Source organism: Triticum urartu, chromosome 3A (assembly GCF_056163025.1).
Source record: "Triticum urartu cultivar PI428250 chromosome 3A, HENAU_Tu73, whole genome shotgun sequence".
Taxonomy (NCBI): Eukaryota; Viridiplantae; Streptophyta; class Magnoliopsida; order Poales; family Poaceae; genus Triticum; species Triticum urartu.
The window spans coordinates 401,314,248-401,330,048 of record NC_141875.1 but is presented as its reverse complement, the minus strand read 5'-3'; the positions used below and the strand labels follow the sequence as shown (position 1 = coordinate 401,330,048).

Here is a 15,801-nt window from a genome sequence, read left to right as displayed (position 1 = left end):
TATGCTTAATTCTTGTCAGTAGGGCCCGAGTGCCATGATTTCAGATCTGAACCTATTATGTTTCCATGAATATATGTGAGTTCTTGATCCTATTTTGCAAGTCAATAGTCACCTACTATGTGTTATGATCCGGTAACCCCGAAGTGACAATAATCGGGACCACTTCCGGTGATGACCATAGTTTGAGGAGTTCATGTATTCACTAAATGTTAATGCTTTGGTTCGGTACTCTATTAAAAGGAGGCCTTAATCTCTACTCCTAATGGAGCAGTTGGTAGTCTCGCTTCCAGGTTTTTTTTTCGTCCCACCACTTTCGTCCGGTTTTTTTCGTCTCCTCATCCTCACACCCACCCAACCCCACCCACACACGTAGCCCAAAGAAACGGCGCCACCTGAGTCCATCAGGATCACACTGCCGCCGATCCCCTCGAGCAGACCCCGCCGGATCTCACCTCCGCGTTACGGGATCGCCGACAGTTCTGGATCGCCGCCGTCGCGCGATCTGCGCACTCGACAGCGCCTCCGCCGCGGAACCCCTCAAGAAGACCTCGCCGGATCTCGCATCCACGTTTCTGGATCGCCGGCCCTGCTCACCGCCCTTGCCCCTCTATCTCATGTTTCCTACCCCGCTGGTTGTTCCACGCTGGTCCTCGTCTTCCCCGCCGGTCGCTGCCTTGAGTTTGCGAACCCAGCCACCGTGGGATGGGATTCAAACGCCACATCGGTTTGGGTACGCGGCGACGACGCCTTGGCCTGATGCCTGCAATTTGGGGGAGCTGAGGCAACATGGGACTGCGCCGCCGTGCTGTTCGCCGTGATGCGCGGCCGCGCTGTGTAGATGGAGGACACGGGCCCAAGCCGTGTTGCGCTTGTCTTCCTGTGCGGATGTTCGCCAATAGTCAGGAGCTGGACGTGATCGGGGTCGACTTCGACGCCACTGAGCTCGGGCTTCCGGAAGACCAGGCACCTCCTCATCGCCCGTCGCACCAAAGGCACGTGCAGAATTCAGCACACCATCTACGCAAACATGGTGGTCGCTCTGGTTCTGGTTCTGTCATCAACATGTACCCTGACAAGGTATGTGCTATGGGCTGTACTCTCAATTTTATCTTTATTTTAGTTGTCGACTTCATCTCATGCTTTCCCGTTCCATAGGCATTGTCGTCAATCTGTTTTCCTTTAGTTTTCAGGAGGGTGCTGTTAACAATTTCAAGAACCTTATAGCAGGGTATGGCTATAGCTATTGGTCTTGCAGTATCGCGACTCGCGAGGCTTGACAAACATACTTGTTCTGCATAACATGGGATCTCACATAACATATCATTCAGTGAAGAGTAGACCATAAAATGGTCTTGATTTGTGCTCTCGTAGGTTAAACCAATCTCTGTCAATGCGAAATTGGCATAGCTGAACATGATCAAGACTTCAGGAGGGCAGGGTTATTACTTTGACGTTTCAGAACTCGTACTTTATGTGCCAAAATTTTGGATGTTCCACTCCTAACATAGGCTGGTATGGCTAATCTTTTTTGCTTTTCTTTCATTGCTCTTCACGGAATCTTCAGGTTTACAGATTGATAATTGTGATCTATGTTTCAAGTTGACTTCCCAATGTTTTACACTTTTACTTGATGAGAAAAGGTTCTAATTTTATTTTATTTTCTCACTTGATCTTCAGGTTTACAGGGTTAACAATTGGGGTCCATGTTTCAGCGACTTTATACAAGTACGTTTGCTTAGCTAGATTTCTGGCCTCATTTTCTATTTGGCATCCCTCAATCATTTTCTGCAGATTCACTTTGTTTGTATTATATATTGTTGTAAGTGCACCGGAGGGATATTATAGTAGTTCTTATCTGCATTTACTACAACTGGTGACCACATCTCCATATTATCTTTGAAAGGTACTTTACAAAAAGTAAATTAACGTTAACCTGCAGTTCTGTAGAAACCACACATTTTAAAGCCAATAATCACTTTTTAGTGGAAAGGCAGTAATCAGTGATGGTGATTTAAGATGTACTCCTTAGAGTATTGACATTCACAACCCGCCGGTAAGTTCTCGTTCATCTTTGAAACTTGTTGGCCAAAATGTTATATCCTTATGTATACATTTCATCATTGGTTGTTAATCTCCTCTATATGGAATATTCCACATTCTTACCTTTTTTTGTGATATGGAACACGACTTGTTTAAACATGTATGATTATTTATTTTATAGAAAATATGAAGCTAACACAAAAAGGTCCATGCATTGGTGCATAATCCAACTTATGAATTATGTGAACATAACATTTTCATAGCAGCATTGATAGTTTCCAACTTGCCTGCTTTAGGATCAGATGAGAACATGAATGCTCTAAATTAAATTCATGGCCAATGTACACAGTGAGAGCTACAGAATAATATTTCTCAATAAATATGGATGGTTAAGTTAATACCGAACATGACTACAAAGAAAACTGAATTGCCATTGCCAATATTGTTAATAACAATCAACAACAAATGTCGTCGAGGAGGTCTATGGATTGAGAGTCAAGGCGCTTGTCATGGACGAGGACCAGCAGGGCCTCAAGAAGCCCATCGTCGCACCGCCCGGCGTCGTGATGTTTGAGGTCGGCACCCCAGCGGACACAACCTCAACCCACATCTCCCATTCATCATAGCTAGAAGGTAATGACTAATGAGCATGTCATCTCTCCCCTTCTCAATTTCATCTTTGTGTTGTTTATTTTCAGAGAATGTGGTATTGTGCAGAGTAGCCCCTCTTCGTTGATGAATCGAGTGTATAGATTATATATTACTAAAGGAATCCACCCTAAAAGGCGTTCCACTAAAAACGCAGTAGGGCCCTATTTCAAGTTCCTTGCACTTAAACTGCAAAAAAGGAAAGGCACTTTTCCTAACCTTTCCCGTTAAGGCCGAGCAGTCAAGTAAATAACAGTCTCCCGGTCTCCAGCCGCTGCCGCAGCCGACGCCCCACCCCAATCCTCGATCTGGCTCTTCACCTCACACCAACAAGGTGTCTCCCAGCGATGACCTCTTCCTCATGCCCGCACCCTCATCCTCCTCCTCAAGACGTCATCGTCGCCTCCCTAGCCCGTGGCCATGATGACCGATCTGGCGTTGGCATCGTAGATAACCCTGTGGTCCATGACCTCGACCAGGTATGAATCCCTCCTCCGCTTCTTCTGGTTTGGTTTATCTTCGCGTCTGATTCGGGCGTGCGTGCAGTTTGCTACGATCTAGTGACAGATATGCAAAGAGAAGCTGCTGCGTGTTCAAGGGGCCGTGAGGATGCCCACTATGAAGGTGCTCAACATCAGTTTCCGCCTCTCTCTCTCTCTTTTGATTTGGTTGGTGTGGTTTGCTGATGTTTCGATTTGTCTTCTATGTGCTTCTATTCTGAATAATGCTACTTATCTAACTGTCTATTTTTCTATTCTGGGTGCAGCATCTGTGTGCATATATGCAACCAATGTTTTTCTCAGGATAAGGTTTCAGAATGAGAATAGTGATAACTCTCAGCTGGTACAAAGTAATACATTCTCTCGGGATACTTAGGTATACTTTTCACATTTGAACACAAAACTGTAATTTTGCTTATGTTAATTTATCTTGAAAATGTGGAGTCAATATAACTGGTTGTCTACGAGTCCATGTTATGTAGAAGAGCATTCAGACTATGCTATCAATACTATGAAGAGTAGAGCATTCAGAATATGTTTCCAAGTGTTAGTAAATGTATTGCTGGACTATAGTGCAAACATCTTCTATATTGGCTGCAGCAATTTCAAAGCTTTCAACGTATGAAGTGCTGCAGCTTTTTAGATCAATGAAGTGTTGCAGTTAAGAGTTAACTACAGAGTGCCAAGATACTAAACTCCAATTTCACATGGACCTCGTATATTTCATCAACTATTTTGCATACTAAGCATGGGAGGATCTCCTGGTGGATTTTGGGAGAGGGGATGCACTAGGAGGAGGAGACGTCATGGTGGCCAAGCCCGGATGCAGCAGAAGAGGTAGGGTCATTGCCATAAACTATGCGGGTCAACGAAGTCTATGAGGCAGAAGTACCATAGCGTACAGGTGAGTCTGTAGGTGCTCTTTTCTTATTTTTCAGTCGGTTCCGATCTTGTTGATCTTTTTGCATTCAAGTACAATGAATATTTATATTAGTATCCCTTCTTTTTGCACATCAAGTTGTTTTTGTCCAAAGTACTTTGAAGATATAGACCAAATTGTAGAAGGCTATAAACGGTCATGTGTTATTGATGTGATTAACGTTTTAAAACTACAAATCTATAATCTGAACCGAACTAAGTTTTCATTCAGTAAGTTATAATTTTAGTCTAAGCATTGATTTTTAACTTCTCTCCAGCTATATCTTGGTTTTAAACATGAACATTACTATATTTTGATATGTTCGGTAGTTACACATGACCAGACTGAGGATTAAGTATATTATCATGTAACCGATGTGATTAACTCTGCAATCTCATGTAAAAATGTAGCGCCATGACCTGCTTGAAAGAAAGAAGGAGAGGGGTTGCCTCCAGCTAGTCTCATCCCATCCCTTGTGCCAGCCATGAAAGAGAGGAGGGAGAGCAGAGAGCAGCGCGGTGGAAATGCGTTGATGCTCGCCGGTTGACGCATGGTTGATGTGTCAGTCAAGGGGTCCCTGCATCTGTGGTGGTCGGCTTGCTGTGGTGGTCGGCCATGGAAAACTTCTGAGGGAGAGAACCCCTTTAGTCCCTCTTGGCGTAGTTCCTCCTTCCCCTGCCACCGGTCATAGTAAGCGATCCTCGTCCAATGCCGGTGTGCACAGCTTAAGCCTTGTTACCATGGATGACAAAAGTCTGCCTTGTCGTTACGACCATGTGCGGGTACACACATAGGCATACTAAGAGCGTTATTAATTAATCCATACAGTTTCATGTCCAGGCCAATGTTTATTTTGGGGAAGTGTTGTTGATTTTTTTATTCAGACACGAGTGTCAGTGTTGATGTTGAGGGCATTGTTAGGTGTTTTAGTTGAGCTAGCAAGGGGCGTAGTGGATCTGTCATCATTTTTTTGAAATGGGTCAGAGATGTTCAGCGTTGGCTCTATATTTTCAAGGGCATGTGCTTCTCTGAAGATGCTTTAGCTGCATTTCTTTTTTACACATCATTAGGTGGAAAATCACTGATTCCTCACAGGCTGCAGATGATGATTACTCACATTTTTGGTCTTATTGATTTTGTCAGACTGATGGGTGCACGGCAATTTTTGGTCTTACTGATTTCGTCTGAGAGATAATCAGATAAAACGACACTTGACTCCCATGAACCGCACCTAGCTTAGCTTAACTAGCCGCCATTAACTAATCAGTCACTCAACTTGTAGCTTGGTGTCGTTCTGAATGATTCCATATCCGTTATGTAGATTCAACCGGATGCTCTTACTTGATCCCTAAATTATGCTCTACTCCTACCAAATTATTAGCAAGTACGTACTTGATCATGGAATCCGTCGAGAAATGTATGCACCTTTTCCTTGTATATCTATACTAGAGGCATCATTTTGAAGTTAGTATTCATTCCGTGATACACTACATTTTGAAGTTAGTATCCATTCATTCTGTTCTTGCAAAATATTTATTTATATAGCTTGCTGTCATCTAATTTAAGGTTCAATTTCCTCAATGTAAATCCTCAAATATGTGGGCAGCATGGACCACAAGATAGGTAAGCAAGATAAGGAACAGTTCATAATCATCTTACTTGTTCTACTTAGACTATCGTTGTTACTTGCAGTTGCCTCTGCTACCATGTGGCAACGCGCAATCATGAAGGGCTTGACGTTTTGGCTGTCAAGAAGCACTAGGTTGACGGTAGGCAAGGCATCCAGGAAGCCAGAGCACGAGAGAGCGATGCTGCTCCAAGGGTGAGGTTGCCAAATGGTGCGGTGACACTAGCTCGCTAGCTAAGCAGACTACATTCTGGACTATTTTACACATCATGGACTAAAATTGGACTATTTACACATCATGGGCTTAAATTGGACTTGTTTCTGGACTCATATCATTCTTTTATAATACTCAAGTCTGATATGTCTTATATTTATTCTATAATTAAGTACAATCTTTTACAAGTGCTTCATGATTTTACCCTATCTGCAGAAATCTTTTAAGTTGCTGTTGAAGGAAGAAGACATGGGGTCAGAAAAATGTTAAGATTGATTGATGTGTGGTAAGGAAAATCCAGTCAAAAAGTTTTTGATGCTTGAACATCCACTACTCAGTTATTATTTTAGGTATGCATAATATTCCAAGTTATAAGCAGTTCCTTTTATCTGGGCACGCACAATGACCATTCCACAGCATCAGGTTCAAGAAAAAAGTTTTTCAAGCTTAGTAATTTTCTCAAAAAAAGTTCTTCAAGGTTAGTAATTAATCCTCCGTTCCCATATGGATATGCATGATGGTTGTTCATTTTTTGGGATAACTTACCCATCTTATGCCTTGAAAATTGAGCTACCTCCATGATTATGCATCTGGTTTCAGTAGAATTTTTTTTCCACCAAAATACAGTTGTGAAGAGGAGTTCCTGATGATAGCTGAATATACCAGATACTTGCCTACAACCAAGGCAGAATTATCAGCGTGTATGTGAAACAGTCAGAGCTGGTGACTGGAGAAAGCCTGCAGATAGCGAGAAGACGCAGGTGCACGATGCATTGCGTACTACAAAGTAGACATGTCTTTACAAACGACATGGCAGGAATATATATACTACGGTGGAAGCAAAGCATCCTATATCCATGAAAATAAATAGTATTCGGATTCAGACATCAAGGAAGAAAATGGGACATTAACATTTGCTGAATATGCAACTTCTTGATAGAAAGCAGGACTGCTTATGAGGGGTGCTGGTGGTAATCAGAAGAAATTTACATGTGGTGAAATAACCACCTTATAGACGAGTAATTAGTTTTGATGTAGGAAAAATCTACAGCTGGTTAAGCTTTGATGTATAAATAGTAACACATCGCTCTGTGAAAATGTTCTTGTTAAGGTTATTCAATGGGCTAAGTTTTCTAAACAATGTTGACTTGATAGTACACTAAAATCTTGAGAATACTTGATGGACCAAGGCATGAAGGCAAGTAGTATTTGTAATGACTTGGTTTATGGTAGTGCAAAATAAATTATAAATAGAGTTCATAGATCATTGTTATGAAATCTTTTAAACTTGTAGATATTCTTGTTCATATCATCGCATCCACAATGACCTAACTATCTTGCTTACTATGCTTCACACAAATACTTTTTGTAAGTTTTCTTATCAAAACTGAAAAATTACATCACCATGTGTGTGGAGTGTGTTGTAGTGCTCCACAAAATATTTTCCATGACTCCAGAAAACTTTTAATGAATAAGGATAGAGCGAGTCACCCACAACAATTTCCACGAAAGTCCTTCTATTGTGGTGGAAAATCTAATTAGTCTTGAAACATTACACTGAAAAATATTAAAACATTACACTGAAAAATATTATTGTGTGTATAATCAAACACTTAAATAACTAATTGAGGGAATTACAGAGGATGGAGGTGGAGAGAGAGAGAAAAAAATAGGGAAATCGGTGGAGAGAGAAAGAAAGATAAAGAAGAGAGCTCAGGGATGAGAGACAGAGAGTGAGAAAGAGGGTCTTTACATTGAAAAAGGCTGACAATGGGCATAAGCATGATTCTAAAAGAACTTATATTTAGGAACTGAGGGAGTATTATATATAACTGAGGTTGAACCATTGTCATATACAAGGAGCCCGTAGCAACGCACGGGCGTTCTACTAGTATCCCTTAGTTTCCGATAGGACCCCGCTACCACGGGAGGGTAGGACAAAAAATGTCATGCAAGTTCTTTTCCATAAGCATGTATGACTATATTCGGAATACATGACTACATTACATTGATGAATTGGAGCTAGTTCTATGTCACCCTATGTTATAACTGTTGCATGAGGAATTGCATCCGACATAATTATCCATCACTGATCCATTGCCTACAAGCTTTTCACATATTGATCTCTGCTTAGTTACTTTTCCATTGCCACTGTTACAATCACTACAAAACCAATACTGTTACTTTTGCTACTGTTATCGTTACTTCCATATTACTTTGCTACTAAATACTTTGCTGCAGATATTAAGTCTTTCAGGTGCGGTTAAATTGACAACTCAACTGTTAATACTTGAGAATATTATTTGGCTCCCCTTGTGTTGAATCAATAAATTTGGGTTGAATACTCTACCCTCGAAAACTATTGCAATCCCAATACTTGTGGGTTATCAAGACTATTTTCTGGCGCCGTTGCCGGGAAGCATACCTCTATTCTTTGAGTCACTTGGGATTTTTATCTAGATCATTATGAAGAACTTGAAAGATGAAAGAACCAAGATTTTTCCCTCAACTATGAGGGGAGGTAAGGAACTGCCATCTAGCTCTGCACTTAATTCACCTTCTGTTTTGAGTAAACTTGCGATACCCACTCTTGCTATTTATTCTGATATGTCGCATGTTATTGATGATGCCACTTCTGCTTTGCATGATACTTATGATGAAACTACTTCTATGCTTGATAATATTGTGCCATTAGGTGAATTTCTTGATGAACAACTTGCTAGGGTTAGAGAGAATGAAATTATTGAAATTGATAATATTGATGAAAGTGATGATGAAGATTCTCCCCCTAGATATGAATTGCCTGTTGTGCTTGACGGTTATGTTATGGATGAAGAAACTGCTAGAGACTTTTTAGCTTGCAATGATAGATATGATCTGAAGAAACTGTTAGCTAAGTTGAAAGAAAAATCTTTGAATGCTAGAATGAAATATGACCCTGCTTTTGCTACTTCACCTATCTGTATTTCCGATAAGGATTATGATTTCTCTATCGATCTTGAGTTAATTACTTTGGTTGAATGTGATCCTTTTTATGGCTATGAATCTGAAACTGTTGTGGCACATCTTACTAAATTAAATGATATAGCCACCCTATTCACTAATGAGGAAAAAATTCGTTACTACTATATCCTTAAGTTATTTCCGTTCTCATTAAAGGGTAATGCTAAAACATGGTTTAATCCTCTTGATCTTGTTTGTGTGCATAGTCCCCAGGATATGCTTTATTACTTCTCTGCTAAATATTTCCCCGCTCATGGGAAACAAGCTACCTTAAGGAAAATATATAATTTTGTGCAAATTGAAGAAGAGAGTCTCCCACAAGCTTGGGGGTGGCTTCTTTGATTACTTAATGCTTTGCCTGATCATCCTCTCAAGAAAAATGAAATACTTGATATCTTTTATAATGGACTAACCGATGCTTCCATAGACCACCTGGATAGTTGTGCTGGTTGTGTTTTCAGGGAAAGAATTGTTGATCAAGCTGAATTGCTATTGAATAATATGTTGAGTAATGAAAATGATTGGACACTTCCTGAACCAATTCCTAAGCCAACTCTGAAGAAAAGGGGTATTCTATTTCTCAGTCCTGAAGATATGGAAGAAGCAAAGAAATCTATGAACTAAAAGGGTATTAAAGCTGAAGATGTTAAGAATTTACCACCTATCAAAGAAATACATGGTCTTAATAACCCGACACAAGTAGTAAAGGTAAATTCTCTCTATATATTTGATGAATGTGATATTCCTCACTATAAGTCTACTAGCCAATGCTTGGATGAGTTTGATAATTTTATGGTTAAACAAGAAGACTTCAATACTTACGTTGATAGACAATTGAAACGTAATGCTTATATGATTGAACACTTGAGTGATTATATGTCTAGAGTTAAAGGTGAACTTAAACTTATTAGTAAACATGCTTCTATGGTTACCAGTCAAGGAGAACAAGTACTTAAAGCTCAGAATGATTTTCTCAATGAATTAAATAATAAGAAAAATGATAATGCTGTTAGAGTTGTGACTAGAGGGGGTAAACTGACCCAGGAACCTTGTTATCCTGAGGGCCATCCTAAGAGAATCGACCAAGATTCTTAGAGAGCTAATGTTGATGCACCTAGTTCTTCTAAGAAGAAGAAAAAGAAAAATGATAGGACTTTGCATGCTTCTAGTGAACCTGTTGTTGACACACCTGAGAATCCCAATGATATTTCTATTTCTGATGCTGAAACACAATCAGGTAATGAACATGAACCTAGTGATAATGTTAATGATGATGCTCATATTGATACTCAACCTAGCAATGACAATGATGTAGAGATGGAACCTGCTGTTGATCTTGATAACCCACAATCAAAGAATCAACGTTATGATAAGAGAGACTTTGTTGTAAGGAAGCACGGTAAAGAAAGAGAACCATGGGTTCAGAAACCCATGCCTTTTCCTCCTAAACCATCCAAGAAAAAGGATGATGAGGATTTTGAGCGCTTTGCTGAAATGATTAGACCTATATTTTTGCGTATGTATTTGACTGATATGCTTAAAATGAATCCTTCTGCTAAGTATATGAAAGATATTGTCACAAATAAAAGAAAGATACCGGAAGATGAAATTTCCAACATGCTTGCTAATTATACTTTTAAGGGTGGAATACCTAAGAAACTAGGAGATCCAGGAGGACCAACTATACCATGCTCCATTAAAAGAAACTATGTTAAAAGTGCTTTATGTGATCTTGGAGCCGGTGTTAGTGTTATGCCTCTCTCTTTATATCATAGACTTGATTTGAATAAGTTGACACCTACTGAAATATATTTGCAAATGGTTGATAAATCAACTGTTATACCTGTCGGTATTTGTGAGGATGTGCCTATTGTGGTTGCAAACGTTACTATTTTAATGGACTTTGTTATTCTTGATATTCCCGAGGACAATAGTATGTCTATTATTCTTGGTAGACCCTTTTTGAATACTGCAGGGGCTGTTATTGATTGCAAGAAAGGCAATGTCACATTTCATGGGAATGAGCATACGATACACTTTCTGAGGAAACAACCTCAAGTCCACCGTATTAATTCTATTGGACAAACTTCAACGATTACTATTGGAGTTTTGAATTCCCTCTTCCTACTGTCAAAAGGAAATATGATATTCTTATTGTTGGGGACATGCATATCCCCGTTGAGGTAACCTAATCTTATTCAAAAATTCTCCGGTTTCATGCGATTCGAAAAGAGTTTGTTAACAAGACTTGATCAACCTTGTTAGTGAATTCCTTTTCATGAGCATGAGATGGATGAAGTTAGAAAGCACAACTCTCTGTACCCTATTTTTACTTTCTGTAATTTAGATTAAATAAAGCAAAAAATAGTATTTTCTGTCTGTTTTCTGAATTATCCTTGCAATAAAAAATACCCCGAAAATAAAAGTTCTCCAAATGCCGTGAAAATTTTAGACGATTTTTTGTAGAATATTTAAGAATTATTGGCACTGAGAACACACCTGGGGGCCACACCACCTGGCCACGAGGGTCCAGGGTGCGCCCACCCCCTAGGGCGCGCGCTCCCGCCTCGTGGACCCCACGTGGGCCCCCTCCACTTATTCCAGCACCCACACACTTCGTCTTCCTCCAAAAAATCCTCCCACAGCTCAAACCCATGCTCTAGCTCATCTTGCTGCCATTTTCGATCTCCTTGCTCAAAGCACCATTCACAAAACTGCTTTGGGGATTGTTCTTCTGTATGTGACTCCTCCAATGGTCTAATTAGTTTTTGTTTTATTTATTGCAATTTTTTGCTGCTTAGGTGACCCTGTTCTTGAGCTTGCATGTCAAATTTAAGTGGTCAAAAGTTGTTTTAATGCATGGTATGGCCTCTAGGCACTTGTGGGAATAGTTGCTATTAATCTTGTGGAGTTTGGTTCACTTTTATTTTGAGTCACTAAAAATTTCTCAGAATTTTTTTAGAGGAAGAAATATGTTTAGGAAAATGTACCAAGGTGGTTCCTCAAGGAAGCAAGGCCCAAGGGTCGCGATACGTGAGTTGGACAATGAACTACCAAGGGAAGCTCAAGTGCGGCCTTGTGAATGGCCATCAGAGGAGTTTATGGTCCAGGTAGGCATCAAGGATGAATTTGACACGTATGTGCATAACGCTAATCTTGAGGGCTTCGTGTTAGATAAGTGCCGACAATACCGCTATCTAACTGATTCCTTTGTGAGAAGGTTTAAATTTACATCCTCGCGCAATTCTCACACTGTTTTATTTGATCTTTATGATAAATCATATACCATGGACCTAGAAGATTTTAATATTGCTTGTAAACTCCCGCACTGGGACAATGTTAGTAAACCTCACAAAACTGAATATAAAGACTTTCTTGCTAGTATTACTGTGGGGGAATCTAGGGAAATCACACAAGCTACCATAGGGAGCATTCATTTCCCTTCCATACATTATTTTGCTCTCTTCATGAGTAGATGCATTAACGGGAAAGATGAGGCTTGTCACATGTGCGTTCCAGATCTTAGTGTCCTCAAGAGTGCGGTATTAGGTGATAAACAATATAACTTGGGGGCCATTGTTGTACGTAGGTTGCTGATACGTCCATTTTGCACCATGCCTTTATATCGATATTTATTGCATTATGGGCTGTTATTAAATTATGTCACAATACTTATGCCTATTCTCTCTTATTTTACAAGGTTTACATGAAGACGGAGAATGCCGGTAGCTGGGATTCTGGGCTGGAAAAGCAAATATTAGAGACCTATTCCGCACAGCTCCAAAAGTCCTGAAACTTCATGGAAGACGTTTTCAAAATATATAAAAAATACGGAGCGCAAGAAGTTCACCAGGGGGGCCACACCCTGCCCACGAGGGTGGGGGCGCGTCCTACACCCCTGGGCGCGCCCCCTACCTCGTGGGCCCCCTGGTGGCCCTTTGATGTCCATCTTCTGCTATATGGAGTCTTTTGATGAGGAAAAATCATAAGCCATCTCCTCGGACGAAACTCCGTCGCCACGAGGCGGAACCTTGGCGGATCCAATCTAGGGCTCCGGCAGAGCTGTTCTGCCGAGGAAACCCCCCTCCGGGAGGGGGAAATCATCGCCATCATCATCACCAACGCTTCTCTCATCGGGAGAGGGCAATCTCCATCAACATCTTCATCAGCGCCATCTCCTCTCAAAACCCTAGTTCATCTCTTGTATCCAATTCTTGTCTCCAAGTCCGGGATTGGTACTAGTGGGTTGCTAATAGTGTTAATTACTCCTTGTAGTTGATGCTAGTTGGTTTATTTGGTGGAAGATCATATATTCAGATCCTATATGCATATTAATACCCCTCTGATTATGAACATGATTATGCTTTGTGAGTAGTTACGTTTGTTCCTGAGGACATGGGAGAAGTCTTGCTATTAGTAGTCATGTGAATTTGGTATTCATTCGATATTTTGATGAGATGTATGTTGTCTCTCCTCTAGTGGTGTTATGTGAACATCGACTACATAACACTTCACCATGATTTGGGCCTAGAGGAAGGCATTGGGAAGTAACAAGTAGATGATGGGTTGCTAGAGTGACAGAAGCTTAAACCCTAGTTTATGCGTTGCTTCGTAAGGGGCTGATTTGGATCCATATGTTTCATGCTATGGTTAGGTTTACCTTAATACTTTTGTTGTAGTTGCGGATGCTTGCAATAGAGATTAATCATAAGTGGGATGCTTGTCCAAGTAAGGACAGTACCCAAGCACCGGTCCATCCACATACCAAATTATCAAAGTACCGAACGCGAATCATATGAACGTGATGAAAACTAGCTTGACGATATTCCCATGTGTCATTTGGAGCGCTTTTCTCTATATAAGAGTTTGTCCAGGCTTGTCCTTTGCTACAAAAAGGATTGGGCCACCTTTCTGCACTTTATTTACTTTTGTTACTTGTCGCTCGTTATAAATTATCCTTATCACAAAACTATCTGTTACCACTTATTTCAGTACTTGTAGAGAATACCTTGCTGGAAACCGCTTATCATTTTCTTCTGCTCCTCGTTGGGTTCGACACTCTTACTTATCGAAAGGACTACGATAGATCCCCTATACTTGTGGGTCATCAAGACTCTTTTCTGGCGCCGTTGCCGGGGAGTGAAGCGCCTTTGGTAGGTGAAATTTGGTAAGGAAAATTTATATAGTGTGCTGAAATTTACTGTCACTTGTTATTATGGAAAGTAATCCTCCGAGGGGCTTGTTCAGGGTATCTTCACCCCGACCAGAAGAGCAAAGAGTTGCTCCTCAACCTACTAAACCTACTGAAAATGAAAATGTCTGCTTTGAAATTCCTTCGGGTATGATAGAAAAACTGCTAGCTAATCCTTTTGCAGGAGACGGAACAATGCATCCTGATGAGCACCTAATAAATGTGGATGAAGTTTGTGGATTATTTAAGCTTGCAGGTGTACCTGGAGATGTTGCTAAGAAGAAGGTCTTCCCTTTATCTTTGAAGGAAGATGCATTGACATGGTATAGGCTATGTGATGATACGGGGTCATGGAACTACAAACGATTGAAATTGGAATTTCATCAGAAGTTTTATCCTATGCATCTTGTTCATCGTGATCGCAATTATATATAATTTTTGGCCTCGTGAAGGAGAAAGCATCGCTCAAGATTGGGGTAGGCTTAAATCAATGTTATATTCATGCCCCAATCATGAGCTCTCAAGAGAGATGATTATTCAAAATTTATATGCTCGGCTTTCTGATAACAATCGCACCATGCTTGATACTTCTTGTGCTGGCTCTTTTATGGCGAAGACTATTGAATTCAAATGGGATTTATTGGAAAGAATTAAATGCAACTCTGAAGATTGGGACCTCGACGAAGGTAAGGAGTCAAGTATGACACCTAAGTTTTATTATGTTAAATCTTTTATGGATACTGATGTTTTCCGTAAATTTAGCTCTAAATATGGACTTGACTCTGAGATAGTTGCTTCTTTCTGTGAATCTTTTGCTACTTATGTTGATCTCCCCAAGGAGAAGTGATTTAAATATCATCCTCCCATAGAAGTAAAAGTAGCTGCACCTATTAAAGTTGAAGAAAAGACTATCACTTATAATGATCCTATTGTTCCGGAAGTACCTATCTGAGCACGAGCTCAGATGAGCTCTTTATCCACATCGCCGGTTCCCATAAAGATTCGCGCCAACAACTGTCTGGTTCTCTGTATAGCGACCTGTATTTCTCTTTTTCGCTGCGCACTGGCCCACCATTGTCGGTTCATGGATGTCACGGCCCCCTCTAGAGCCCTGCTCGCCCAGACGGCATCTAACGGAATGGGCCATGGCTCAGCTCCATATTTTAGTCCTGGTAGTACTGCGGCAGATTCCCGTCCCCTCTCACCTGAAAAAAACACGTATGCATAAGGGCATCTTTTGTCCACCATTTGACTAAAAGTTATTTGTTTCACACGGATAAAGCCCAGCACTTGCTGATCGAAAATTCATATTATCACATACTACGAGTTCAGGTGAAGATGAAAATTCATATGCATCAAGGAGTACGAACTAATCAATTAATCCCTACACCGTTCAGCATTGCTCATTCTACGAGTATAGCATCGACCCAACATAAAAGTATAATGGCATACCACAAAATGCCAATGTCATGCGACCTCCTTGGAGGTCGTTAAAAATAATAATATCGGAAAACATATTTTGAAGTTTCAAAAAAATCTGAAAAAAATCATACATGTTTACATTGATGTATTCTACATGTGTGTAAATTTTGAAGATGAAATATATTACGGTGAGAGCTACACAAAAAGACAAATCGTAATTTTCAAACTGATGAACAG

General features: G+C 40.4%; 1 long non-coding RNA gene across 2 annotated transcripts; it reads left to right on the top strand.

The window, feature by feature from the left end:
• The first annotated feature begins 2,972 nt into the window (after positions 1 to 2,972).
• LOC147979848 (uncharacterized) lies at positions 2,973 to 8,233 on the top strand. Of its 2 annotated transcripts, XR_015619031.1 has the most exons (4): positions 2,973 to 3,167; positions 3,235 to 3,312; positions 3,455 to 5,929; positions 6,165 to 8,233. It is a non-coding gene; the product is annotated as an uncharacterized LOC147979848 (long non-coding RNA). The 2 variants fall into 2 exon arrangements; XR_015619030.1 differs by having other exon boundaries at positions 3,455 to 8,233.
• Positions 8,234 to 15,801: the final 7,568 nt, after the last annotated feature.